The sequence below is a fragment of the Carlito syrichta genome, unplaced genomic scaffold (assembly GCF_000164805.1).
Source record: "Carlito syrichta isolate Samal-C Ts95f unplaced genomic scaffold, Tarsius_syrichta-2.0.1 Scaffold308013, whole genome shotgun sequence".
Lineage (NCBI taxonomy): Eukaryota > Metazoa > Chordata > Mammalia > Primates > Tarsiidae > Carlito > Carlito syrichta.
Window position 1 is genome coordinate 24171 of NW_007252109.1, and position 4599 is coordinate 28769.

Here is a 4599-nt window from a genome sequence, read left to right on the forward strand (position 1 = left end):
TCAGATGACTGTATTTTGTCAGGTGCAATAAAAACAAAATTAAAACCCAAATCATCAAGAAAACCTGTGTTCCTGGGTTCCTTGCATACACATGACGTGCCTAGAAACAAGGCTGGTCCGGCGGCCCCGCCCCATGAGGGCAGCTCTTGGAAGATGAGATTCAGCACGATGGAAGACTGCTCCCCGAGAAGGCCAAGACGGGGAGGGCAGGCCAAGCACCTTGCTGGAAAACTATCCCAATATAATGACACCTCAGAGGCTGTGAAAAGAGGCCACGTCCCCTAAGTAAAGTTCCACAGTACCAAAGCAGGCTCCTTTGGGCAGCCGGAGTCTTGGCAGTCCTGGGCTGTTTGGTGCATTCTGTGCAAATGTCTGGCGCTGCACCACTAACTGAAGGAAAGTCCCTCCTGTAATAAGCATTCCCCCTAAGCTGACTTCCAAAGTCCCACGTGTCCCACTTCAGGGCTGGACTGCCTGCTACATTTCCTTCCCTAAAAATACTCACCCAGCCAGCACCTGGGGCCCAAGCTTTTGTATCACCATCAGCATCCAATTGTGCCTCTGGAGAAGGCAGGGCCCTGTGCATGGGGGATGAGGGGAGGGAGCAGGACTGACCAGCATCATGAATGGCTTCCTTCTCCCAGGCCCAAGGGTAGAAAAGAAGGCAACGTGAAGTTAAGGCCCTGTGAGCAGTCTAGAAGGTCCTTAGCAGCTTCTCTGAAAACATGCATTCTGCCCCTGTAGAAAAGTGGTGCCTGCTGACTTCTCTTCCTCCCCTGATGGCCTGAGTGCAGGTGCGGAGTCAACTAAAAGACAGGCAGTCTTGGGGACGTGGTCAGCGTGCAAGCATTGATATCCTCAGTGTGGGCCACCCGATGCAGGGATGGCTCAGAGACGCTCCGGTTATCTTTGGCAGGGAGTGCTGGAACAGCTCAATGGAAGACAGGATCTGGGGGAAAAGACTCTTTTCCTTCACTTTCTTCACACAGTCGGCTACCAGCCTCTTCATTGCTTTGGGGCAGTTCTTGTATAGCTTACTAAGATCTGGGGAGGCATACCCTCGGCCCACCATGAAGATGATCTGGTCTCAGTTATTGATGTGGGAGTAAGGGAGTTCCCCCGTCATCAGCTTGTACAGTACAATGCCATAGTAGACATCGTACTGTACCTGAACGGGTTGTTATTCTGCATTCGGATCACCTCTGGGGCCATCCACAAGATGGATCTGGTGGGCTGTTCAACCTGCTGAGAGTCACTCTAGCGTGACTTGACGGTTGCCAAACCAAAATCTCCAATTTTTACCGTTAGGCCTTCATGGAGAAATATATTGTTGGACTTCATGTCTCTGTGAATGATATTCTTTGCATGCAAATAGTCCATCCCCTAAGTCATCTGCCGGGCAATGTCAATTAACTGGAACATCTGAAACTTGGTCTCCTGGACATGCAGGTGTTTGTAGAGGCAGCTGCCCTCGCACCACTGGGTCACAATCGCCAGGTTGTCCTTTGTCATGTACCCCATGAAGAGGAGAATGTTCACATGCCGTGTTTTGCGCAGGACAGCCACCTCATTCCTGAAGGCCTGGAACTGCTCTGGGGTTGGGTCGACAACCTTTAGGATCGTCACAGCAACATCTCCATGCCACTTGCCCTTATAAACAGTCCCAAAGGAGCCTGACCCAATCCGAGTGGAGAGCATCACTTCACTAGCTTCTATTTCCCAGTAATAGCTTGAATCTCTTTGTCCACGAGGCCTAATTTTATTTTTCTCCTGGGTCCTGGATCCTGGTGCCTGCTCTCTTTGTGCTGGCATAGGGGTTTTGGACTGTGACCAACCCAGTGGGCTCAGATTGTTGGGGCTGCTGGACAGGGCAGAAGATGAGGCTGATTTGCTGTGACTTCGAATTATATCCTCAATCATCCTGCTGTCCACAAGTAGGGTGGTGCTGACCATGTGGACATTAGGTGTGGACGTAGACCTCTGCTTCTGGGAGAGGGAACCTTCAGAGGAGGGGCTGGAGGTGTTGAATGTGAAGGCATGAGATGTAGAATATCTGTGCTGGGAACTAACAGGTATCCGGGAAACAGACTCTTGCATACGACACATTGTCTAAGAAGTAGTGCTTGGGACCCCACTATCACCAATAGTGAATTTGGAAACAATAAGAGTTGTCTGATATTACTCCAGTTCACACACATAGTAGGTACTTTGGTGCTACAGTGCTCATGAAATTTGTAGCCACAGTCTGTCATCGAAATCCGTTGAGCAGGAATTTCTGACATATGTCACAGAAGGCAAGCTTCAGGAACGTCTTTCGAGCAAAATTGTGTGTTGTTAGGGGAACATGATCCAGGAAATCTACTTGAAGTTCTTCTCCAATCAAAGAAGCAGCATCGGTATTCCAATCTAAACGTGCTTTTTTACCTTTGTGTTCATGAAGTCTGAACACTGTCATGAAAGCTCATTCCATTTCTCACATTAACCACTGTTCTTTGCTTGTTCGGCAAGAAAACACGAATAGTGTTGCTTGTCTTAGAAGAATCTGTGAGTTTGCCATTATCTGACGCCCGGTGCTGATAGCCAAATTGCTGAACTATTGTAGGGGAAATGTAGCTGGAGCCATCAAACACCGCATCTTTGAATCCAAACCCATTGCTGATCGTCTTCCAAGTCCCCAGTATGTGCTCCATTGATGCAGCTTAAACAATACTTAAATCTGAGAGAGCCGGGCCGCCCCAGTGCCCTGTTGTCTGGCAGCTGCGTCTCATCTGCTCCTCTTCCCAGGGGCGGGTGAGGGAGTGGGAGGCTGTCACATTCGGTGCATCCCCAACCCAGGGGACGGAGTCCCGGGCAACCCCTGCATCATAATACTCGCGCTCCGCACCTCAGGGCACATGCCCCAAAGCCCGGCCAGCTGCCTTTTCCGGGGCCCACAGAGAGCGAAAGAAAAGCCTTCCCGCCTCACGCCTTCTCCTCTTACTCTAAGATGGCGGCCCCAGCGCCCGCGATGTAGAGCCTCCCGGGCGGCCCCAGCAAGCGAGCCCTCCTCTCGGTGCTCCCGGCTCTCCGCTTCTGCGTCGAGAATATATTTTTAATAAGTAAATTTATTTTTATATTTTAACCATAGCAATTTGAAAAGTTTTTTTACAAAGCTCCAAGTCTATTCAGTAGTAGACTACACGGTCACCAGGACTTTGCCAGTAGTTTTAGAAAGAGGTCCATCTAGACTTGTTAGACATCCTTATTTAGAAGCTCTGAATGGCATGAAGACAATTTGGGTACTTTGTATGGAACTTAGAAAATATGTTTATGGGTCAGGACATTGCATTGGTTTCTGAATGGTTCCTTGGAAGCTGTGATTTTGATGAGTGGCTTAAATTCAAGGATTAAAGAGCATACACAGTATGTTATTCAGTGTTTCTGTTAGTTTCTATTTTCTATAGCTCTTATAACACTAGATTATTTTTAGTGCAAGTTATTCATGACAATTATAGAAACTTAATAACTTCTTCATGTTAGTAGCAATCCACAAATATTTAATAATAATTGTTACCAGTTTTTAGCATTTGCCATATGCCAGACAACATTTTGTATAGTTAAAATGTACTATGCCAGTTAATCTTTAATCTTAACCATATTTGTAGGGTACTGTTATTATTACTATTTCATGGATGTGTAAAAAAAGGGCAGAATGGTTGAGTAATGTATTCCCAGGTCATGCATAAGGTAGTTGTCGTTAATCCACTCAATTTGTAATCATCTTAATCCTTAGGCTTTATTGTCTAGGTTTTAGTGCATAAATACTTGATACCTCATGGGATATCTAAAAGAAAAGGTGTGTGTGTGGGGGGTTGGGTTTCTATGTATACCTGTGTTTTTGTTTTTCTCCTTCAATTTTTAGGAGGCAGCATAGTGATTATAGGCATCTTTGCTCTGGGTTCTGAGCTTTAACCTGGGCTCCACTACTTTTCTAGCTGGGAAAATTACTTCAATGCTGAGCCTTCTTCATTTGTAAAATGAATATGTTATAGTTACTTCATAAGATTGTTAAGGTAGCTAAAGGGTGAGTAAATGACTTTAACTCATAAAACCATTAGTTTTAAATATATTTATAATTATTATGCCACTCAACATGAGCCTACTAAATAAGCAATGGTTTTTTGAACTTCTTTACTTACAAAGTCATTCACTTTATCTTGAATGCCACTGGCCCAATAATGTAATTGCTCAAAACTTTCTTACATCTCACTACCCTGCTAGGGTAATTTTGTTGTAGAAAGTAATGCTTCAGAAACCCAAATTTAGAGTCCTGTAGTTCTGTCCTTCTATCCTGAAACAGCAGTTAGTTAACCAGTCACTATCAGAGTACCTGTCAGAGTACAGGCAATAAAACTTCATTGAGTTTAAAAATAAAAATGCAAATAATTTTAGAAGGAAAAAAATGTAACAATAAGGTTTTGTATGAACTGTCACCAGAGTGTTTTCATGGCTTCCCAAGCAGATAACAAAAAGTCAATACAAAAATAATAAAAATACATAGATTTGTATGAACAACAAAATAAGATGAATAGAACACAAAATATGATCTCAATATCTATA

At 44.7% G+C, this 4599-nt stretch overlaps 1 pseudogene across 1 annotated transcript; it reads right to left on the reverse strand.

The window, feature by feature from the left end:
- Positions 1-806: 806 nt before the first annotated feature.
- LOC103267167 lies at positions 807-3024 on the reverse strand (annotated as a pseudogene). Its single transcript, XR_002482351.1, has one exon. The product of XR_002482351.1 is annotated as an RAF proto-oncogene serine/threonine-protein kinase pseudogene (transcript).
- Positions 3025-4599: the final 1575 nt, after the last annotated feature.